This window comes from Bos indicus, chromosome 11 (assembly GCF_029378745.1).
Source record: "Bos indicus isolate NIAB-ARS_2022 breed Sahiwal x Tharparkar chromosome 11, NIAB-ARS_B.indTharparkar_mat_pri_1.0, whole genome shotgun sequence".
Taxonomy (NCBI): domain Eukaryota; kingdom Metazoa; phylum Chordata; class Mammalia; order Artiodactyla; family Bovidae; genus Bos; species Bos indicus.
Window position 1 is genome coordinate 62,669,246 of NC_091770.1, and position 25,312 is coordinate 62,694,557.

Genomic DNA, 25,312 nt, shown 5'->3' on the forward strand with positions numbered 1-25,312 from the left:
GTGCTGCTGGTTTGGAAGCTGACCAGAGACAGCAAGTAAACATGACGGTTGCCTGGGTGTACAAACACCAAACCAGCTTCTCATGGCCTCATCCCTGGGACAGTCCAGTCACCGCATCCGTGACACCCACATGTGGCTACTTGTCAGCTCCTGTCAAGCACAGCAGCAAGGGCCGATCACCCTCAAAATGCAGATATTAAGGACAAAAACACAAGAACAGCAGTTTTTATAAGAAGCCAATGTGTTTGTGTGGGTGTGTTCAGAAAAAGTGGTCATTTTCTAAGGCAGGTATATGATAAGGGCCTGTGTTAAAAGAGGAAATATTTCTCTCCTTCTAAGACCACATTCTTTTTTCCAGCTAGAGGCCAGGCAGGACTAGAAGGTTAGAACTGTGCACCCACCCTACTGACGCCAGGAAAATGCTCTGGGGGATGGTCTCCTAGGCTATACGCATTTCATTTCTCATTTGTGTGGATGTCAGGGAAGCAGTGCAAAGTGTTTTTGGAATCTATAAGTAGTGTGGAAAAGGAAATGGGAAGCATGCCTGGCTCCTGTGGCATGAATAATGGAATAAAAAATTTTTAATACAATGTTTGCTCCCTTGTACTCACTGGAATTCAACTCCAGGGCATAGTAGGGCTTACAGGATTACAGTGGGTGGTCTCCCTCATGACAGGAATTCAATAAAACGCTTACCAATTCTTCTTCCCCATCTGTTAGTTTCTCTTCATTCACTCACACATTTATCTATACCCTGTCTGGTTCCTGGTTCTGGAAAGGAATGCAGCCACATATTCTATAGGCTTGGGGAGCTGCGCATTTTAAGCAGGGGAACTCCCTGCTTAAATAAGACTTTTAGAGCACCCAGCATCTAGAATCAGCGCTGAGGATGAGAATAGAGGTCAGTAGCCATCCAGATGAGTCCTAACTATTGGCTGTGGAGGAGAGAGGATAATCAGAATTTCTTGGCTTGGCCAGAATGTGGATGGTGGAGAAAGAGCAAAAACTAACTAGAAAGTTTCTTGTTTAGGTGATTTTGTAAATGATGACATTACCAAAGACTGACAATACAGAGGAGGAGAATTTTGGAGAAGAAGGGATGAAAAGCATGAGGAACCACCTTAGAGAAAAGTGCCATGTAATGATGTGTCCCATTACCAGTGAAGGGGACAGATAATGTTGCTAAGGAGGGTCATGTGTTGTTCCAGTGGTCAATTGTGGGTTGACCTACAGCGGCACCATGTTGGGTGGCTCTGTCTCACATCCACAGCTGGTCTTACATGCTGATTGTGCCCCATGGCATGACCACTATGTCCACTAAAGGAACTTTGAGAGTGTGGGAATGGGGCAGTACAAGCCTAGGACCACCCTTAGAGACCACCCAGAAGGCCTCTCTCTTTACTGATAGTGGGCCTGGTGTGTACCACTTTCACACCTAAATATCTTGAGCTTGGGCAGAAATCCACAGGTAGTGGAAAACTGAGTACACCAGAGTAGACAATCAGACTGTTATGATCGTCCTCAGGCTCTGTCTTGAATCTCTGCCCAAATTTGACCTCCTAACCTGAGGGATGAAGTATACTTAGTCGCTCAGTCAGTTCTGACTCTTTTCAACCCTGCGGACAGTAGCTTGCCAGGCTCCTCTGTCCAAGGGATTTCCCAGGCAAGAATACTGGAGTGGGTAGCCATTCCCTGTGCCAGGGGATCTTTCTGACCCAGGGATGGAAGGTGGATTCTTTACTGTCTGAGCTACCAGGGAAGCCTGGAGGGGAAAGAGGAATTCTTTCCAAGAACCCTAGTCTTCTGTCTTGACCCCCAAAGCACCTTCTCCTCATCTGAGAGCCTCTGCTGCTCCTCCCACGTCCCCATAAACCCTTTATTTTCCACACTGGGCAAGTCTATGAGCCGAGCAGCTTCCTGGGTGGCAGAGCTGTTATCTATTGGAGCAGTTCGGACTTCTTAGGCTGTCTGTCTCTGCTGCATATATAGAAGGCAGCTTGGAGGTTTTCTTTGTTGTTGTTGTTGTTGTTGTTTTGTCTTGTATTGCTTATTTATTCTCACTTTGTTTTAAATAAAAGTTTTAGGCTTCTCAGTATAACGAGCTTTAAAAATTTTAAGAACAGAGGGACTGGGAAATGTCTTGCAGAAGGCTAAGACCCATCCCCACCAAGGAGCAAATGTGGAGGCGACCCCTGCTGGCTGGTTTTGCTCCTGCAGCCCTCTGCCCATCTGAACACGTTAGCCTTTGGGAAGGCCTGGGCAGTTTCACAGGGGAGAATCACCTAACACCAGAAGATACTCCTGCTTTCCGAAACAATGGTCAGTGCCCCGGTAGACTGACCATGTCTAAAACTCATTCCATCACTCTTTGCCCTTCTCTTTCATCAGCTCTTGCACAAATATTCAGGGTCTTAATTTGTTCGTCCGTGGAACATTTCCGGGGCCCTGAGGCAAAGCCCGCACTTCGCCAGCAGTGGGAGCCTTCAGGCGAAAGAACACGCTTCCTACCCGGGAGTCCAGCTTTAGCAAAGTTGGTCTCTTTCAGTCGTAAAACCCCAGCCATCCAGGCTGAGAACACTCACTCTACAGGGGTTCCTGAGAAGTAGGTTTACATCTACCTAGGATTTTTCAGGAAACCGGAATATTTATTTTATCATGAGATAAGCCGGTGCTTCCTCTAGGCTGAGGCAGAACTAGGCTGCCCCCTGCAGGTGGGAGGGAGAGGTACGCCTCCTGAAGGCTGCTGCCCAGGTGGCCTTTGCTCAACCCACGTGACCTTCTTCTCAGAGGTTCCCCCACGCCCTGGGCGTTGCTCCATGTGATGCTCAACACGCGATCCCCAGACTAGCGGCAGGGGTGCACCTGGGAACTTGTTAGAAGTGTAAATTCTCAGGCCACACCCCAGTCCTACTGAAAGGCAACTCTGGGGGTGGGGCCAGCAGCCCGCTTCAGCAAACCCTCCAGGGGATCCTGATGCACCTCAAGTTTGAGAACCACTGGTCTGGAAAGAGCAGTGTAGCTACCTCTGGGGGCCCTACTAGACAGCCCCGCTACATGAGACGCGGCCCCTCCTGCCTCATGTCAGCCTCGGAACCACAGGATCTCAGAAGTGCCTACTGCAGAGCCCTTCCATTTACAAATGAAAACAGTGAGGTACAAGGGTGTGAGGGAATTCTCCCACAAACCTCGCAAATTACACGAGAGGAAAAGGAAGGCCAGGAAAAGTAACCCTCCCGGGGTTCCTCAGACCTACCTGGGTTTGGGGGCTCTGCCCATTCCTCTCTGCGGGTCTAGCTTTCCCACGCCTGTGCCAGGCGACTCAGAGCTCTAGGCCTGGAGACAGAGCCCCTGGCTTTGCCTTCCTCTCTTCAGAGCGATGTTCCTTCAGCCTTCTCCTTTTTGATCACACTAAGTCCTGCCTGCCACTCAGATATGGAACAGAAAGGGCCCAGCTGTGAAAGGATCACAGCAGGATTTGGTTTTGTTTTTCATCAGTCTCCAGCATCTTAAAACGATTTGTCAGTCAACGAGAGATAGGAAGTCACTAGAAAGACAGGAAACACTGGAGGATGGAAACACATCCTGTTCAGCCGCAGCTGGCTTTGCAGATGAGCGCCTGCGTCTTTCTGGAAGGCTGGGATGAAGGGTATGCACTGCCTCCCTCTCCTCCCAGTGTTCAGATGCACGCTGATTTTCTAGAAGGGCCGGGGAGCCGGGGGGTGGGGGGTAGGAGAGAAGAGAATAGCATCTAATAAAGAGCTATGTGTAAAAAGAATTTTAAAATGGCATCTAATATATTTGCTAACAAAATCAGAGGGGTTCGGTCCCCAAGGGGAGATTATACCTTGAACACGCAGCTTTCTGTCAAAGACTGGAGAAGCAATCAGCCCCTTTTCTAAGCTCTGCACATAGCCACGGAGGATCCCCCGACACTCCCCACTTGCACGGTCTTGGTGACAGGTCCAGAGCTCCTTTGTTTCAGAACATCACCATATACACTTTTCCACCCACTACCCACTGGGCAGGGTGGGCAGTGGAGGAGACTTTATACAAAGGAAAAGCTGTCCTTCTCCTCAGATTTGGAGGAGTCATTTTTGCCAGAGGCTTTAACCGAATGCTGCAGCTGAAACTACTGAGGAAGTACTGAGGGAACTCGTCCAGTAACAGAAGGACAATCCTTTTTCACATTTCAGTGGGAGCTCTACTCCCTTCAGCCCTTTTGGGAGGTGGGCTTTGTACAAGGCTGTTCCATTCAGAGGGACTTCAGCAGGTACTTGTAGCCCAGCTGGACTTTGAGACTGCAATTAAAAGAGGCAGAGGAGAGGATCTTGCAGTGGTGTAGGAAAGGGAGCTCAGGGTATAAAAGGCATGTTCATTATCAACACACTTGCATTACACACACACTCATACTCACACTCAAAGCTAATTCTGCTTTGTTTTCTGAATATCCTGTCTCTGCATTCCAAAAAAGTGTTAAGCTAATACTTATATTTCTTACCCTCAAGAGCACTTGCTAAGTGGAAAGTTGGTGTTTTCAGAAGATAAGCTCTTTTCCTGGCCTAAATGAAAGTTGTAATCTCATTGAGGATTTTCTATTCTTCTGGAAGTGGGCTGTGTTTAGGGGAGGGATGGGGCAGGAGCTGAAGCAAGAGGAAGATTCACACACTAGGGTCCTGGTATGAAAGATCTAAGAATGTCTAAGTGCTGTGGAACAGGGTGATCATGACTTTCTAGCAAGACATGAAACAAGAGAGGAAAAGGCAAATAGTAGTTGGGGTGAGGAAGAAGGAAAATGTGTCCACAAACATCATATTGTAGGACATATCTGGAGACACCAGAAGGAAAATACAGGCAGCTCTTCCAACAGGAGCATGTGTTCAGGACACATGATTAGAACAACCAACCCCCCAAAAGAGGTGGAAGCAATAAGACACTGTCATGTTGGAGGGGCAGTGGTGATCAGGCCAAGAGTGGCATGTGGCTCCAGGGAACCAAGTTTGCCCACAGTCAAAAATGTTTGGGTTCCATAGATTGGTGGCCTTACATGTACTAGAACTCTGAAATGTTAAAATCCTAGAAGGGGCTTTGCTGCTTATCTAATCTGACCCCTTCCCTTTTTATAAGAGAGGAAGCTAAGACTCAGAAATGTGAAACAGCTTGGCCCAAATCACCTTAAACTTGTCAGGACTCTTTCATTCACAATGACAGAAACCCAGCTCAAACCAATTCAATACCCAAAAGGGAATGTACTGGCTGGTGTAACTATGGGAGCCACAACTGGTCCCCACAGCAGGACTGAGACAGAAATTTGGATGTGAACAATTCTAGAATTTATAGCAGAGATAGTATGAGAAATAGACTTCTGTCACAGTCTTCTGTGAAAAGACAGGCAGGCAGGCAGGCATGGGGCTCCCTGGAATTTATAAAACTTTTCTTAAAAACTCCTTGTGGTCTATTTCTCAGAACAAAATAAATCAAACATCCTTTGTGAGAGGCAGGAAATTGCTTGCAACTCTAAATGGCACTTTCCTCCAAGGACATCTCAGTAAGGGTCTAAAACAGAAGTTGTAAACTCATGAGCCATGCACTAAATCCCATCTCCAGCTGTGCATTGTCTGACCCACATATTAGGATGTTTTTTAAAATTCATTTACTTAACAAATAAATGTTGAGCTCTCTAAGTACCAGGTACTATTCTAGGCACTTGGCACACAAAAGTGAACAAAACAAGACAAAAAAAAAAAAAAAATCCTTGCTCTCATATACTTTTATTATAATGGTAGGAAATGGGCATATCAATCACTAGGTTTTTAAATTATTATTTATTTGTGTGTGTTAGTCACTCAATTGTGTCTGACTCTTTGCGACCCCATGGATTGGGGCCCACCAGACTCCTCCATCCATGGGATTCTCCAGGCAAGAACACTGGAGTGGGTTGCCATTCCCTTACCTTTTAGAAGGTAATAAATTCCCTTACCTTTTAGAAGGTATTACCATTTAGAAGGTAATAAACAATATGGAGAAGAAAAAAACAGGAAAAGAAGAGAAAATATAAGGCAGGAGGAAGAGGGTGTTGTGGCTTAAAGAGGGTGGTTGGGAAAGGCTGAGAAGGTGACATTTGAGCAAAGACATGAAGAGAAGAAGAAACAAGCCTTACAGATGCCTAGAGGAAGTATATTCCAGGAAGAAGTGCAAAAACTTTGAGGCAGAAACACCTATGATGTTTAGGAAACAGCAAAAATGTTTTCTGGTTTTTTAATCTATATGAGCTGCCAACATTTAAAAAATTGGAAGATTTCACATCAACATCCAGATTCCCACTTTTTCTTGGAAAAAAAATAATCCAGTTAGGATCTGGCAATGTTGGCCCCAAATTATACCATAAGAGAATGAGCCAGATCTAAACAGCAGCTCTTCCCCTGTAATGGAACAAGCATCTCCAACTCAGTGCAGTCCCCTCCCCACCCTAGTACCTCTCTTGGCTCTCTGCTACTTCATTCATTTCAGTTGGTCAAGTCCCTGCAGGCATTTAAGCTCTTGTAGCTACATAGGCCAGACTATGGTCTTAGGTAAAGCCCAGCAGCTCAGTGGCTTAATACAACAGAAGATTCATTTCCTGTTCACACAAAATCCAACAGGAGTGGGGTGATTCTTCCAAGCATCTACCCCCTGTGAAATGACTCCAGGATCCAGGTTATTTCCATCTTGTGGCTCTGCCTTTTCAATTTTGGAAACCTAAGTGCTTTGACTTTTATAGCAGGTGCAACAAATGAGCCAGTGGAAGAGAAAGGTGAGAGGGAGGAAGAGCATGGTGTTACGGAAACCGTGGTAAGTATCTGAAGAAAGAGAGAACAGCCAAGTTATCTTCCACTCCTGGATATAGTCATGCATTTAGAGTAATTGGGTTCTATAGATTAGATAAAGCTCACTTGGGGTGAGCTTTAGCAATATGCCTAAGTCCATCAAGTAAGAGGAAAATTCCCTATGAGTTCTGGGGTGTCTGTTCAAATCCCCCAAACAAAAGCCATACAGCCATTCCTCTGCCTAAGCAGTGCTGCACCCAAGCCCACCAGGATGGACAGGACCCGCTGTTCTGGCTCTGACAATGTCTGTTGTGTGATCAGTTGTGTCTGACTCTTGGCGACCCTTTGTCCATGTAATTCTCCTGACAAGAATACTGGAGTGGGTTGCTGTTCCCTTCTCCAGGGGATCTTCCCAACTCAGGGATCGAACCTGAGTCTCTTGTGTCTCCTGCATTGGCAGGTGGATTCTTTACCACTGGCACCATATGGGAAAGTGTAGTTCCACATAAACTGACTAGAGCCCGAATTCTGATAGATAAGCATAGTCATGCTGTAGGTTTTTGCAGTCAAGGCATTAGGGACTGTTTTCAAGTAGCTGGACGAGAACAGGATCTTGAAGATGCCAGAAAGAGAAAGATAACTGTCAACAGAGGAGGAGGTGGGGAATTATTGATAAAATCAAGAACTCCAGAAAAGATTAGTTTGGGAAACAAAAATAGGCTTCTCTGGAATTAGGTAAAAAAAACTGAAGGAAAAAAGTAAAGGATGGATGACAATGCAGATCAAGTTGAGACAGCAGAGAAGAGAGCTGAGGCTTTGATTCCCTCAGTAAACTAGGTGTGGAGACCATCTGTGGGGAAGGGGAAGGTCAGAAGTTCTTCCAGAAAAGGATTTGGAACAGCTGTCTTGAAGAATTTAATAGAAAGTCAAGAGGAATAAAAAGGCTACTCCTTCAACAAAATGACATATGAATCTGAAAATCAAACATGCCTGGATAATGCATTGGATACAGATTGATTTCCTCCAGAAAAAAAGTCTTTACAGGTCTCTGCTGATTGTACTGCTTGTTGGAACATCCATCTGAATGTCTAAGTCTGATACAAATCTTTGGCAGACTAACTAATGGCTGGGATAGCTATTAGCATGCACGTCTCAATACTTAGAGAAATGAAATGTTCCACTCACAGTAAGCTGTTAAAATCCTAATTATCTCCTTGGAGCCCAGCCCTTTCAATTTCAGAAACTAGCTCCTTTACAAAGGAAGGAAATCACACACACACACACACACACACACACACACACACACACATCCATTCATAGACACTATGAATAAAATAAATGGATCTTCATTTCCTCATCCAGTAAGATACTCTAAGTCACTGCTTGACATACCGACTTTTTTGGTAATCCCATCATTGATCATTCCAAACAAAGTAAGCTTTCTACCAGTTCCAGTGACAGCAGCAGCTGGATTTTGTTGGAAGATGCATTTATGTCAACTCTAGAGAACATTTACTCCCACACCACACTGTGGCCAATTATGAATGAAAGGCCTTTCCTTCTGGGCTTTTGTGGAGAGACTGAGAAAATCATTTCCTGGGGAAATGAAGGCTGAAAGCCCTGGCAGGAAAGGAGACAGTTCTCCAGAGAGGGGTAGCAAAAGGTTGGCAGGGGGAGAAATGTAAGGGACTGATGCCAGAAGCAAGATACCCAAATGATTATGGCAGCTTCTTCTCAACTCTAAATGGCTTCTCCATGGGCTCAGGCTTTCAGCAAATGGCAGTGTGAAGCAGCAAAGAGAGCTGTTTTTATGTGACCCTGAGTAACGCAGCCTGGGAAGTCCCAAGTCAACCAGGAGCCCCGTGGCAGTTTGCCCAAAGGGGAACCCAAAACAGAATGGAGATTGAAGGAGGTTTGGGAAGCAGAGCCATGCTTTGACCAAAAGGTGAGCAACAAGAAAAGGAAAGGAATGAAAGCTTTCCTGTGTGGTCATCCCTGCACAGAAGATAGAATTAATTAAATTAAGAGGCTCTAATAATACTCTACTAAATTTAGAATTTGCAGCATTTTGTTATTTGGGAGCTGTTAGATTGCAGTGAGACCTGTAGTTTGGTATAAACAGATCATATCTGTTATAATTATGAATCCACCAGTGGTTAAAAAAAAAAGGAACCAGCAGGTATATGGGGAGCAGGGGCTAGCAGTGCTATGGGTACATAGTAATGGGCAGTTAAAGAGTACAAAGGACTTCCCTGGTGGCCCAGTGGGTAAGAATCTGCCTTCCAATGCAGGGGATGCAGTTTCAATCCCTGGTCAGGAACAAAGATCCCACATGCCCAAGGGCAACTAAACCCAAGCACCTCTACTACTGAGCCCAAGTGCCTTAGAGCCCACACTCAGCAACTAGAGAAGCCCCTAAGCCACAACGAAGACCCAGCACAGCCAACAACAAAAAAGAGAGTACAAAGAATATGGAGTTAAATGAATAGAGTGGGGCTACCGCCTGGGAGATAAAGGTTAGTAATTGAGTTGAAGCATAACCAGACAGGTGATATATTGTGTTCTTTCCCAAGGTTGGCTGTTCTTTAATTGTGCTGTTTATCTCTTAAGAACACTTGAGTACTTGCAAAGTTAACTTCTGGGCTGAAACTGAAGAACTATAGGTCCACACACATCCCTATTGCTTATAGATCCCTTGGTGCAGAAGTGAAGACCCTCTACAGATTGGTCTCAGCCTGCCTTTCCAAAATAAGACATAGAAGAGCCAGTGGATAATGCATTAGGTTGGGAAAAGATGAATTAACATTGGACCTGACACCACATTGATAACTGATAGAAATGACAGGTTGTCTACAAAGGAGTGAGAAGGCAGGAAGAACAAGGCTTGCCCATGGGTCAAGGCACTGTCCCATCTCCTCTGCTGCCCTCTCCACTTTGTCCCTCCTTCACTCTCACCCCCTTTCCAAGACATCCAGTTATATTCTGGAGGTGCTTTCTGACTAGCTGAAGTTACCATCACATCCCAAACTAGGCTGGCAGCTCTTTGACATGCTTCAAATTACTTACACCCCTTTCCTTCCACTTTCTGCCCCATTTGTTAGACAAATCCATAAAGACACCATGGAATTATCTGTCACAGCAAAATACAATAGAGACAACTTTATGCCAATCATCATGGGAATTGGTTAAAAAATTATAGTCAGCATATTGTAGAGTACTATGCAACCATAGAAAGGGAAACACACTGTGTAAATTGATAGGAGAAATGTCCATAATATATTGCTGAGTTTTTTCAAAAAGTGGTTTGTCTGAAACTATGTCAGAAGTCAAATGATTCCATCTTTGTAAAATGAATAAAACCAAGGAATGTATAGATGCCTTGAGACCCCAAGAGTAAGCTTGGGGAACAGCAGGTAGTCTGCTTGGCAAGAGCCTGAGACTCACCTTGATGGTGAAACGTTGTTGCTGAACCACGAAAGACGCCGGGATTCTTGGCCTCTGGAGGAGAAGAATTCAATCCGGGGCCAGAGATGAGGCTTGATCGCTCAGAACTTTTGTGTAATAAAGTTTTATTAAAGAATAAAAGAGATAGAGAAAGCTTCTGACATAGACGTCAGAAGGGGACAGAAAGAGTGCCCCTCTGCTAGTCTTTAGTAGTTAAATAGCTACTAGCAAGCTGTTAATTATAGAAAGGAGATGTCTCAAAACTCAGAGTGGCACCAGGCCCCTCACCCACAGCATGCATTTTGAGATAACATTGACACCAGGTGAGTCATCCCGGGCAGGAGAAAAGAAGGGACTGGAGAGACGCCATACCACGGGGAGAGGAACTACACAGGGGATGTTCTGACAGTTACTCGGCAAGTCATCTGGGCTGTGGTGTGATTGCCACTTTCTAGAACGAGTTTCTCAGTTCAGAACATCTTTCTGCACACTGTGGAAAAACAAAACTCCTCGCTGAATTTTAAGTTTATAAATTAGCAGAAGAACTTTTATTTATTCTTTTTTTTTTTTTTTATTCATTTTTAAGCAGAGTTGGTGTTTGCTGCTTCAAACACTAGACATTACACCGTATGGTCTTGAAGAAAAACCTGGAGGACAGTGAGAAAGGAGGAGTATACGGACCTTTGTTGGCAAAGTCTCTGCCAAAAAAAAAAAAGCTTTTGATTTTTTGTCTCTGCTTTTTTAATATGCTGTGTAGGTTTGTCACAGCTAACCTTTAAAAATTGTGAAACACTGTTGTACACCTAAAATACATACTGTTGTACATCAACTAAATACCTCAGTTAAAAAAAGAAACTTAGACTGTTTATACATGTAACTCCATGTCATTCATTCATTTTAGATGTTCTATACCGTATAACCACATCATAATGTATTTATACATTCTTTTCAATGGTGACAAGTGATTTTCACATTTTTGCTGTTACAACCAATGTTGCCATCAACATTCATATTCTCACCTTATTATGCTGGCTTGCAAAGTCTTCTCTAAGATATACTTCTGAGGCAGAGTTGCTGGGGTGAGAATCCCCTGGACTGCAAGGAGATCCAACCAGTCAATCCTAAAGGAAATCAGTCCTGAATATTCACTGGAAGGACTGATGCTGAAGCTGAAGCTCCAATACTTTGGTCACCTGATGTAAAGAACTGACTCATTGGAAAAGACCCTGATGCTGGGAAAGATTGATGGCAGGAGGAGGAGGGGACGACAGAGGATAACATAGTTGGATAGCATCATTGACTTGATAGATATGAGTTTGTGCAAGTTCTGGGAGTTGGTAATGGACAGGGAAGCCTGGTGTGCTACAGTCCATGGGGTCACAAATAGTTGGACAATACTGAGCAACTGAACTGACTGACTGATGAGGAGGGGTGGTGTGTGCTATTTGTTTTATTGAATATTGGCAAATTGCTCTCCAGAACGGAAGTACCAATTTATATTCCTATAGACATTAAATGTATCATTTTTTTTAATTTGGCAAACTAATAGCTGTTAAATTGTGTCTTACTATGTGATTTTAATATTTTTTTCCTGATGGCTAGCAAAGTTGGAAATCATTTTATGTTTATTGGACATTTGAGTTTTCTTCTTCTGTGAATTACCTGTTAATATTCTTATTCGTTCTATATTGGGATATTTAACTTTCCTTTGTTTACTTATAGGAATCATTTTTATATTCTGGATATTAATACTTGTTGAATGTATTACAATTACCCTCTCTTGGTTTTTGATGTAACTTTATGCTTTTAAAATATGATGTCTTTTGATTTATTTCAATTTTAATGTAGTCACATTTATCAATCTTTTCACTTGTGGTTTGTATTTTTTGTATTTATTTTAGGAACTATTAAAAGTTCTTAAAATAGTTATTTTAAGAACTATTTCCTTATCATGAGGTCATAAAGTATTCTTGTATATTTCCCTGAAAGTTTTTAAATTTTTTTTTCATTTTCAGGCTTTTAATCTATCTAGAATTTACTTTTCATTTGTTTTGAAGCATGGTTCTAATTCTACATCTGAATGGAAAATTCAGGTTAAGACTCTGCCCTTCAATGCAGGTGGTCCAGATTTGATCCCTGGTCAGGGAACTAAGATCCCGCATGCCACATGGCAAGGCCAAAAATAAATTTAAAAAGAAAATTCAAATGAAGTAATTTGCCAGCACTTTTTATCCCATGGTGTCTTTTCCCTCTCCTGTCTGTAGTGACAGTTCTGTCGTGTATCACACTGCATTTGTGTAGATCTATTTCTGGGCTCTCTAATCTATTCCATTGGTTTACCCGTATATCTCTAAGCTAATACAAACTTTTTTCAAAACTATAGCTTTACGTTATGGCTTGTTAAGGTAATCGCCCCCATCATGTTCTTCAAATTTTTACTTTTCTTGGCCCTTTGCTCTTCCAAATGTTTAAACCAACTTATTAAATTGTATGCAAAAAGGCATGTTTGAATTTGTGTTGGAAAATGATGAAATTTGTAAGTTTATCCATGAAAAATTGATGTCTCTAGCATATTGCAGCTTCATTTCTATGAACACAGTGTACCTCTTTACTTAAGTGGTTTTAGTACATTTTTTAAAAAATTTATGATCTTCCTCTATAGAATCTTGCCCATCTTTTGTTAAATTTTCTTTTTTGTTGTTGGTATTATGAATGACATACATATTTAAGTTACACTTTTCTCACTGTTTATTATGTATAGTATTGCAGTTGATTCTTTCATATTAATCTTTTATCCAGCAAACTTTAGCTCCAACAATTTGTCTATAAAGTATTTTAGATTTTCTGTTGTTTTTTCTTCCCTTATACATAATATAATAACATTTATATTTTTTTACTTGCATATTATCTTACCATGTTGTCTAAGACCTCCAAGACAATGCAGAATAAAGCAGTGGCAGCAGGCATCTTGGTTTTATTTCTGATTTTAAAGACAATGCTTCTAAAATGTTACCACTATATTTAATAGTTGTGGCAGATCTGGTAGATACCCTAGTTTCATGTTCTTTTTCTTCAAAGGGGAGGTGGTTTACATTCTTACTTTTTTCCATGGACATGTAAGGATGGTCAGGTGCCAGTAAGTTGAAGCCTGCTGACCACACTTACACAAGACTGACTAGAGCATCAATTAATTACTTTATAATAAGAAGAATAAATACTAGGTAGACGAGATACTGGTACATAGATATTCTGTCTGGGGCCAAACCTTTCTGAGAAACCAAATTATCTTCAGAAGGTCGCTTAGTGTGTGCGAAAAGTTTGCAAAAGTGTCATCAAACTGTGATACTTCATTGCTGTATGCTCTACTACAGGATAAACCCAACTGAATCAGCACTTGGTCAAACGTCAAGGCTTCTCTGTCCTGGACAAAGTAATGCTGCATTTATTTCTCCTCTACTTCCCATGTGTCTATTGCTGGCCAACCTTTTTCTGAAGGACATCCGGTAGTATGCTTGTGCCTTCAATCATATTAATACATATGATGACAATTTAAGAAGAACTTCTTATGTTCCTACTGAGATCCGCAGTGTGTTTGACACTCTACAGCAACTGAATTTATAGTTTTGACACTCATACAGCAACTATGTGATAGTGTGACACTCAGAGTTTGACACTCATACAATTATATTTCACCTAATTATAAGAATATAGATCATCCCAAAATGTGTCCACCCTTTGATCTTACAGTTCCACTTCTGAGAAACAGTAGGATAAGTCTTCAAATGTGCATAGGTAGAAATGGTTCAGTGCTATTTTAATATTTAAAAAATTGAAACATAAATATACCTCAACAGGGGACTGGTTAAATTAATTGAGTATATCCACTCAATGAAATATACCACACCTGCTAAAGAGGCTAGGATAGGTTTTCATATACTTGCATGGAAATAGGTAGGCTTCCCTGATTGTTCAGTGGGTAAAGAATCCACCTGCAATACAGGAGATGTGGGTTTGATCCCTGGGTAGGGAAGATCCCCTGGAGGAGGAAGTGGCAACCCACTCCAGTATTTTTGCCCCAAAATCACACAGACAGAGGAACCTGAGGGGCTATAGTCCAAAGGGTTGCAAAGAATTGGACACAACTGAGTGGATACCACAATGATAATGGAAATAGGTATCTAACATGATTCCATAGAGAAAAAAAAAAAGATCATAAAATAAGTATTTATAATATTATCTTCAGTTCAGTTCAGTTGCTCAGTTGTGTCCGACTCTTTGTGACCCCATGGACTGCCCCATGCCAGGCCTCCCTGTCCATCACCACTGAGTCAATGATGCCATCCAGTCATCTCTTCTCCTCTTGCCTTCAATCTTTCCCAGCATCAGGGTCTTTTCAAATGAGTCAGTTCATAACATCAGGTGGTCAAGGTATTGGAGTTTCAGCTTCAGTATCAGTTCTTCCAATGAATATTCAGGACTGATTTCCTTTAGGATTGACTGGTTGGATCTCCTTATAGTCCAAGAGACTCTCAAGAGTCTTCTCCAACACCACACTTCAAAAGCATCAATTCTTCGGCACTCAGCTTTCTTTATAGTCCAACTCTCGCATTTGTATGTGACTACTGGAAAAACCATAGCTTTGACTAGATGGACCTTTGTTGACAAAGTAATGTCTCTGCTTTTTAATATGCTGTCTAGGTTGGTCATAACTTTCCTTCCAAGGAGTAAGCATCTTTTAATTTCATGGCTGCAGTCACCATCTGCAGTGATTTTGGAGCCCACAAAAATAAAGTCTGACACTGTTGCCATTGCTTCCCCATCTATTTGCCATGAAATGATGGGACCAGATGCCATGATCTTCATTTTCTGAATGTTGAGCTTTAAGCCCACTTTTTCACTTTCCTCTTTCACTTTCAAGAGGCTTTTTAGTTCCTCTTCACTTTCTGCCATAAGGGTGGTGTCATCTGCATATCTGAGGTTGTTGATATTTCTCCCAGCAATCTTGATTCCAGCTTGTGCTTCTTCCAGCCCAGCGTTTCTCATGGTGTACTCTGCATATAAGTTAAATAAGCAGGGTGACAATATACAGCCTTGGCATACTCCTTTTCCTATTTGGAACCAGTCTGTTGTTCCATGTCCAGTTCTAACTGTTGCTTCCTGACCTGTATACAGATTTCTCAAGAGGCAGGTCAGGTGGTCTGGTATTCCCATATCTTTCAGAATTTTCCACAGTTTGTTGTGATCCACACAGTCAAAGGTTTTGGCATAGTCAATAAAGCAGAAGTAGATGTTTTTCTGGAACTCTCTTGCTTTTTCCATGATCCAATGGATGTTGGCAATTTGATCTCTGATTCCTCTGCCTTTTCTAAATCCGACTTGAACATCTGGAAGTTCATGGTTCATGTACTGTTGAAGCCTGGCTTGGAGAATTTTGAGCATTACTTTGCTAGCATGTGAGATGAATGCAATCATGCGGTAGTTTGAACATTCTTTCTCATTGCCCTTCTTTGAGACTGGAATGAAAACTGACCTTTTCCAGTCCTGTGGCCACTGCTGAGTTTTCCAAATTTGCTGGCATATTGAGTGCAGCACTTTCACAGCATCATCTTTCAGGATTTGAAATAGCTCATCTGGGATTCCATCACCTCCACTAGCTTTGTTCATAGTGATGCCTCCTAAGGCCCACTTGACTTCATACTCCAGGATGTCTGGCTGTAGGTGAGCAATCACACCATTGTGATTATCTGGGTCATGAAGATCTTTTCTGTATAGTTCTTCTGTGTATTCTTGCCACCTTTTCTTAATATCTGCTTCTGTTAGGTCCATATCATTTCTGTCCTGTATTGAGCCCATCTTTGCATGAAATGTTCCCATGGTAGCTCTAATTTTCTTGAAGAGATCTCTAGTCTTTCCCATTCTATTGTTTTCCTCTATTTTTTGCATTGATCGCTGAGGAAGGCTTTCTTATTTCTCCTTGCTATTCTTTGGAACTCTGCATTCAGATGCCTATATCTTTCCTTTTCTCCTTTCCCTTTTGCTTCTCTTCTTTTCACAGCTATTTGTAAGGCCTCCCCAGACAGCCATTTTACCTTTTTGCATTTCTTTTCTTGGGGATGGTCTTGATCACTGCCTCCTGTACAATGTCACGAACCTCCGTCCATAGTTCTTCAGGCACTCTGTCTATCAGATCTAATGCCTTGAATGTATTTGTCACTTCCACTGTATGATCATAAGGGATTTGATTTAGGTCATACCTGAATGGTCTAGTAGTTTTCCCTACTTTCTTCAATTTAAGTCTGAATTTGGCATAAGGAGTTCATGATCTGAGCCACAGTCAGCTCCCAGTCTTGTTTTTGCTGACTGTATAGAGCTTCTCCATCTTTGGCTGCAAAGAATATAATCAATCTGATTTTGGTGATGTCCATGTGTAGAGTCTTCTCTTGTGTTGTTGGAAGAGGGTTTTTGCTATGACCAGTGTGTTCTCTTGGCAAAACTCAGTTAGCCTTTGCCCTGCTTCATTCCATATTCCAAGGCCAAATTTGCCTGTTACTCCAGGTGTTTCTTGACTTCCTACTTTTGCATTCAAGTCCCCTATAACGAAAAGGACATCTTTTTTGGATGTTAGTTCTAGACGATCTTGTAGGTCTTCATAGAACCATTCAACTTCAGCTTCTTCAGCATTAGTGGTCGGGGCACTGACTTGGGTTACTGTGATATTGAATGGTTTGCCTTGGAAACGAACAGAGATCATTCTGTCATTTTTCAGATTGCATCCAAGTACTGCATTTTGGAATCTTTTGTTGACTACTATGGCTACTCCATTTCTTCTAAGGGATTCTTGCCCACAGTAGTAGAAATAATGGCCATCTGAATGAAATTCACTCATTCCAGTCCATTTTAGTTCGCTGATTTCTAAAATGTCGATGTTCACTCTTGCCATCTCCTGTTTGACCATTTCCAATTTGCCTTGATTCATGGACCTAACATTCCAGGTTCCTATGCAATATTGCTCTTTACAGCATTGGACTTTACTTCCATCACCACTTTACTTCACATCCACAACTGGATGTTTTTGTTGCTTTTGTTTCATCTCTTCACTCATTCATATTATCTTACCTTTATCTTTTTAATGTTTATGTGTGTTTATATGGGTCAAAAAACCTATAACTACATATCCCACACACACGCAGATATGTATATATTAGCAAGCTGCTAACATTAGCTATCACTAAGGAGAGGAAATTGTGGAGTTACAGTAGCAGACATTTCCCCCTTTTCTGTATTTCCATTCTACTGTATTATCTGACAAAAAATATTTCTGGATTTTTTTTTGCATTTTTATAATTTTTAAAAATTATGCAACATAAAGGTCAAAAGTTATAAATATATTGTAGGGTTAAAAAAATTGACAGACTCATTTTTTTTAAAGATTACTTGGATAGAGACCGAAGGAGAGGAAATTTGTCAGCAATAAGAAAGCAGAAGACAGAAACAGATTTTTGATGTATTGAGATACTATTTTGTTTTTTCAGTCATGCTGTACAGCATGTGGGATCTTAGTTTCCTGGTCAGGGATTGAACCCAGGCCACCTGCATTGGAAACAGAAAGTCTTAACCACTGGAGCACCAGGGAAGTCCTAACAGACCCGTTTTCAAAAAAAGAAAAAGCCTTTGCAGGACTTCCCTTGTGGTCCAGTGGTTAAGACTTTGTGCTTCCAATGCAGGAGACAAGAGTTCCATCCTTGGTTGGGGAACTAAGATCCTGCATGGCATTTGATATGGTCAAAAAGTAAAAATTAAACAATCAAAAAAAAAAAAAAAAAAACCACCTTTGCTATTTATAAGAACTGCATTGCCAAAAGGAAGGAGGAGAGGACTCCTAGCTCGGGGCTGGGAACCACCAATCCCAGTTCCCTAGTTCCCCAATTCCTTGATTTTGTAGGGTCTCTTACACCCAAGTACAACCCGAGATTCAGTGTGTCCCCATGCTACTCTGGGAACTGCTTTGTGAACCACAAGAGAGGAAAGGCCTTGTGACACATGGGACATGGGTCCAAAGCACCTGCTGGGAAAATGCAGGCCATCCGTCTCTAGCGAATGCCCAACCTGAAGGATTGAAGTAGGAGGACAGATACTCCTCCACCCAAAGCTCTGCTCTGCATTGGTGGACAGCATGTCATCCATGACTTTCCTCTTCACAAGCTTCAAATGTTTATTTGAAAGGAAAAACTGAAAACATATATTTGAAAATGAAAGGAGTTCCAGCATTTGTTTGAAGAATAAGAATCAGTAGCATATTAAGGAACTCAATTTTAACTTTTAGAATGTGTGACATGAAGGTCTTTGATTATGAAAGGACTGATTCCTCGCAGGCTCCTACCCATTTTGAGATTATGCAGATATCCTGTAGATTGTACGTTGTATTTCCCATGCGTGTTTTAATATGGTAAAAGAGCATGCATGCTATTCTATATTTAAATATACATAGATAATTTCAAATTACACATGTCCTTTAGCTACTAGCTTTCTCTTCCAATCAACCTTGTTTTTGAAATTTATATACGTAGATCCAGTTCATTCACATTAAGTGTGAATAACCACAGTTGGTTTACCATCCCCTTGCAAAAGAACAGATTGGTTCCCCTATTCCACTGTTATAAGTGGAGCTATAATGGGTGTTCTTATACTTACTCCTTGGACACAGATGCTGGAATGGTTCATGGAGTTAATGGCATACATATTTTCTGAATTCCTTCAGAAAGAACTCTAAAGCACTTAAGTGAATATTTTGTTTTATTAAAATAAAAAATTATTATTCATAGAACGTATCTATCATTCTATGAATATGTGAAGTCTCAAATGGTTCTGGATATATATGGTTTGAACCCTTAGGTCAGTGGTCCCCATCCTTTTTGGCACCAGACATCCATTTTGTGGAAGTCAATTTTTCTGTGGACCAGGTTGGGGGTGGACAGTTTCAGGATGATCAAGTGCATTATGTTTATTGAGCACTTTATTTCTATTATTATTACATCAGCTCCACCTCAGACTTCCCTGGTGGCTCAGACGGTAAATTGTCTGCCTATAATGTGGAAGATGCGGGTTCAATCCCTGGGTCAGGAAGATCCCCTGGAGAAGGAAATGGCAATCCACCCCAGTACTCTTGCCTGGAAAATCCCATGGACGGAGGAGCCTGGTAGGCTACAGTCCGTGGGGTCGCAAAGAGTCGGACAGGACTGAGCGATTTCACTCACTCACTCACTCCGCCTCAAGATCATCAGGCACTAGGAGGTTGGGGACTCCTGCCTTGGGGCATGTTAACCTTCTAGTAAGATGAAAGTGACAGTAAAGTGAGTGATAACGACTCTTTACACCTTAAAAGGAGAAATTTAATTTTATGGTATCACACCCTTGTTAGTCTTTTTACATATATACCCTATCTCCTCAACTAGTTCATGAACCACTTGTCAGGAGGTGCCTCAGAATTCCCAGCCATCAGGAGGGTGCCCTTTACATAATATAACCCCCTTGCTACTCAAATATGTAACCTAAACTAGCACCATAGGCATCACCTGAGTAGAAATGCAGAATTACATGTCTCAAGCCAGACAAACTGAATCTGGTTCTGCAGGTTAATAAGATCTCCCTCCCATTAAAGTCTGAGCACCGCTGGTGTAAGTAGACAGAATGTTCCCTGGGCTTTCCCAGCAGATGTGGTTAATTTTGATGTGTTAACCTCAATAACTCAGATTCCCTAATCCTATGTTTATTTGCTTTCAAGAACCTTAACTATTTCTGTGCCTATGATGCACCACCAGTGTGATATGGGGGTATTAGAAATTGGGCATTCTCAGATGAGTGGGTCAGAACACGGTCCCAAAGAAGTTGATGTCTGAGCAAGTCTTAAAGGACTCTTGGTCAGTAACCAAGTAACCAAGAAAGGCAGAGGGAATCAAATAAGAAGAGGTTCCAGAGCTGTTGTAACAAACTAAATTTCATACCGTCAATTTTGTATTATCTTTCAATTATTCACCCATCCAACAGATGTTAGATGAACCCTACAGTAGATGCTAGAGATACAGGGATGAAAGTACACTCCATTCCTTTAAAGTTGTGCGTTTAATGGAGTAGACAATTAAGGAAGTTGGAAATTACAACTGATATAAGAGCAACATTATGGATACACCAAAAAGCACTGCAGGGGCTTAGAAGAGGGGCAAAATATTTAGATGGGGGCGGGGGTGGGCAAGTACAGAGAAGATATCAGTGAAATTTTCCAAAATTGAGCTCTGAATTTTATCTTAAGGAAAAAAAGAGAAGCCAACTGGTTTAAAGGAGTATTGTTTACAGATCTTAGTCACAAGCAACACAACTTGAGATTGTCTGATTAAGAAGAAAAGAAATTTATTTAAATGATAGCAGATAGCTCACAGAATTTCATGAATGACCCAACAACTATGCTCAGAGTCCATGCAGCCAGAAACATTTCCCCAAATTATGCCAGAGATCTAGTCCAGTAAGGATGCAGCTGAATTTGGTCTTGCCGGTGCCACTGGCCCTGGACACTCAACAGCAACTAGCCCCTGCTGCCTTGAAGTTCAGTCTTGCTGCAGCTGCTACCATCACCGTCAGCAAAAATTCTCTGAACTCCTGCTTCTGTGTATCATTAGCTCCCAACTGAAAGTCTGGTCAGCAAAGCCTAGGTCACATGCTATCTCTAGTTGCAAAGAAAGCAAGGAAAGCCAACACTTGCCTGTTACCCACTGCTGCATAACACTGGAGAGGGAAATGGTAACCTACTCCAGTATTCTTGCCTGGAGAATCCCATGGACAGAGGAGCCTGAAGGGCTACAGTCCATGAGGTTGCAAAGAGTCAGACACTACTGAAGCAAATTAGCATGCATAACAAACTGCCCCCAAACTCAATGCTTCAAACATCAACAACCATTATTATATCTCAAGATTTTGTAGGTTGACTGGGCTCAGCTGGTCAGCTGTGCTCCAAGTGGTGTCTTCTGGGTCTAAAGTCATCTGAAAGCTCATCCAAGATGGCTCACATGGCTGGCTGTTGTCTGGGAACTCAGCCAGTCACCTAATATTATTTTAATAAAGTTATTTTCTACTTAATCAGCCAATTTGATTGGTTGAACATTACTTAATTGAGGAGAAAACAAGACTGAGGAAGAAGTAGAACTCTAGCAGGTCAAATTCTCCTCAATGGATCTCTTCATGTAGACTGGGCTTCCCCACAGCTTGGTGCTCTTGGAAAAATTGTACATTTCACGTGATATCTTTCTTCCAAGTGGGGACATTCCAAGCAGCAAAGTCAGAAGCTTCAGATCTGCTAATGCTTGGCCTGAAAAGTTACACAGCACTGCCTCCACCAATTCTGTTAGTCAAATCAAGCCTCAGATTAGCACACACTCAAGTAGTAGATCTCAAAATACAAAGAGGGGCAAAACCCCTGCAGCTGTCTTAAAGTCCCCACACTGGCACTTTCAGCTCTCATGTTAATACTCAGAGGAAAGCTTTGCCTTCCACCTAGTCTAAGTTAGAGATTTTCTCAAAGGTGTAAAAAAGGGTTCAGATGCTGAACTCTCAAAAAAAAAAAAAAAAAAAGACTATTGTCCACTGTAAGAAGCAGGAAGAAGGGCATTCCATGCAGAGTGAACAGTATTGGAAAGACAGACAGGGCTTCAGCTGATCCTGCCACTTAAATAGTGTACTACTCATGATAGCTTAATTCTTGCTAACACTGCATTAGCACTGCTCTTTGTTGAGCAGAGTTGTAATTCTACTGCATTTGTGCGTATTAGAGAGTTTAACCTAATTACAATTGATTTGGGAGTTGCAGCCCTTGCTTGTTTTCTTCTTTCTACATCTTTAAAACACTTTACAAGATCACTGTTTACAAGATCTGCTGCTGAATCAGAAATGTGTGTTTGACAATGATAGCCTAAGGTGTGCAGTAATTTGGAAATAAAAGTAAGGAAAATCCAAACCCCATTATATGCTCAGATATTTTTAATAGTCTTTTATTTTAATTATGAAAATATTCAAAATGGGAAAAGTAGAAAGAAAAGTACAATTAACCCCAAGATATCCACCATCTTGATTCAATTCAGTAACTGCTAGCATTCTGCCATATTTTCTTTATCTCTATGTACATAGTCTTTTTTTCTGAGCCATTTTAAAATAAGTTACATATAACATGATATTTTAGTCACCTCCAAAAAGTAAGGACATTCTCCTACATGTCCATAATTTTGTTATTATATCTAAAAAAGTTAATAGTAATTCCTCAAGGCAATTTCATACCAGCGCACATTCAGATTTCCTCAGTTATCCCCAAAACATCTTCTATAACTAATTTGTTCAAATAAAGGTTCTATTAAGAACCACGCACTACATTTGGTTGTTATTTCCCTTAAGTCTCTTTTAATCTAGAATTTCCCTTTTGAAGAGACCAAGTTATTTGTTTGTCCAGTAATCTGGGTACTGGATTGGTATGACTGTTTCTTTGCAGCCCTGTTCAACTGGTTCTTCCAGTATTTCCTGTAAAACAAAATGTATATTTACAGGCTTGTTTAGATTCAGGTTAAATATATTTGGCAAGAATACCCTGTACTTCTGTGATCAGTATATTTCATCTGTGATGAGAATGTACAATTGAATGAATTGTATACATTGAATACAATTCAATATATTGAATACAATGAAATATACATTGAATCATATCAGAGGCTCACGGTGGTCAGTTGTCTTTGTCTTTTAGTTTGGGGAGGAAACAGCAAAAATAATACACATCAGGTTTATGAGGCAAAACAGTCTAAGCCAGGGTCATAGCAAGACTAAAGGTGTGGAGAGAAGTGGTAACTAGCCCATGACTGGGGTGTTGTCGGCTTTTAAGCACTAAGCTTCGGGCTGACTTGCTCACCTGAGACAAGAGACCCTCATCTTTTTTAAGTCTTTATCGAATTTGTAACAATATTGCTTCTGTTTTATGTTTTGGTTTTTTTGGCCAAGAGATATAGGGATCTTAGCTCCCCAGTCAGGGATCAAACCCACACCCCCTGCATTGGAAGGCAAAATCTTAACCGCTGGACCACCAGGAAAGGTCCAAGAGAGACTCATCTTGACAGTATTAATGAAGGAGGGCAAAGATGCTGGCTGGAGTCTGAAGATAGATCCTCCTCTCTAGCTCAGAAGAGAGGAAGATCTCAGCACAGCCCCTGAACAAGTCTTTCTCGCCCTGTCCTGGGAGAAGACTAGCCTGATTTTCTAACAAGGAAAGCAGTACATCAACATTTACTTCTCGGGAGCTATGGAGTTGTGAGAATTTAGGGTCTGGTGTACTTACGTGGGCCCAGAGGCCAAACACAGGAATTATTGTCACTGTCAGCTCTAACACACCAGTAGAAGCCCAAAAATGGCATTAGGAAATCCTCTGGAAAGCTGGTGAAGAAGTGTGGCTCCTGGAGTGCTCTCAAGTTTGTAGGTGCAGTAACAAATACTTAAGGACCCAGGATTAGCGGCCCTAGTGGACAGAATTAGCCAAGGCAATACAGTAACAACTGGCACCCTCAGGGTGGTCTAGAGCAGGATTTCTCAACCTAGCCACTACTGACAGTTGGGGCTGAATAATTCTTTATTGTGGAGGCCATCCTCTGCATGGCAGAATGTTTCATGACATCCCTGGCCTCTACCCACTAGGTGCCAACTGCACCCCAACCCTAGCTGTGACAATGAAAAGTTTCTCTAGACATTGCTAAATGGCCTAGGCAGAGGCAGAGTGGTAAAATTGCCCCTGGTTTTGAATCACTTGTCCAAAGGAAGGGTCAGTTAAGTAGCCATAGGGTTTTCCACTGAGGGACTAACACCAGGCTCTCTACTGAAACCTCTTACATACATTGAAAGTGAAAGTGAAAGTGAAGTTGCTCAGTCGTGTCTGACTCTTTGCAACCCTGTGGACCGTAGTCCTACCAGGCTCCTCCATCCATGGGGTTCTCCAGGCAAGAGTACTGGAGTGGGTTGTCATTTCCTTCTCCAGGGGATCTTCCCAACCCAGGGATCGAACCCAGGTCTTACATACATTAGTGCATCTCAATTAGCAGCAGCTCTGTGAGGCAGGGGTACTGTCTCGAATTTTACAGCTGAGAAAAGTTCTCAGCAAGGTTCTATGATGTGGCTAAGGTTCTGTCCAGGGTCTATCCCACTTTAAATCTAATTCTTGGTCTTCCCTGGTGGTTCAGTGGTAAAGAATCCACCTGGCAATGCAGGAGGCATGGGTTCTATCCCTGATCCAGGAGGATCCCACAGGCTGTGAGGAAACTAAGCCCGTGAGCCACAGCTACTGAGGCCCAAGTGGCCTAGAGCCCGTACTCCACAACAGGAGAGGCCACTGCAGTGAGAAGCTCATGCACCAAAACTCGGAAGTAGTCCCCGCTCACCGCAACTAGAGAAAAGCCCTCACAGCAGTGAAGACCCAGCACAGCCAAAAATGAGTAAATAAATAAATAAAATTATAAATCTAATCGTCTGTCCATATGCCCAGCTGCCTCTTTCTCTGGCAGCAGGGAGCTGCTGCCTGAACACCAGCATCTAGCCCAGTTGCTGGCACTGAACTTCAAAGCAGGTGAGGAGTATGAGGGACAGTCTTGAAGGAGCTTTTTTAGCTCAGGGCAGGGAGTAGCTTCCAGCTCAGCGTCAGTAATTTGGCTGTTCAAGGGCACAGGGAAGTTTCCATTGGTGGTCTTCATGGGGCTGCTGCTACTTGGCCTGACCAAAGACATGAGGAAGGGACAGCCAAGGGGGTCGCAGAGACCTGGCTTGAGGGTTGGGAGAACATGGAACATGTTAAAAACATGGAAGGGAAACGTGGTGGGGCCCTGAGAAATAATGAGAAGATTATCCTTAAGTTCTTTAAGTAATGTATAAGATCCTGGCTCCAAAGAAGCCTGAGATAATTCAGGAGTTGCAGCATGAGAACAGTACCTGGACAGATTGCACCTCCATGGAAACAGTGGAGTTGAAAGCAATTCAGCAGATACCCTAGCAAAGAAGGC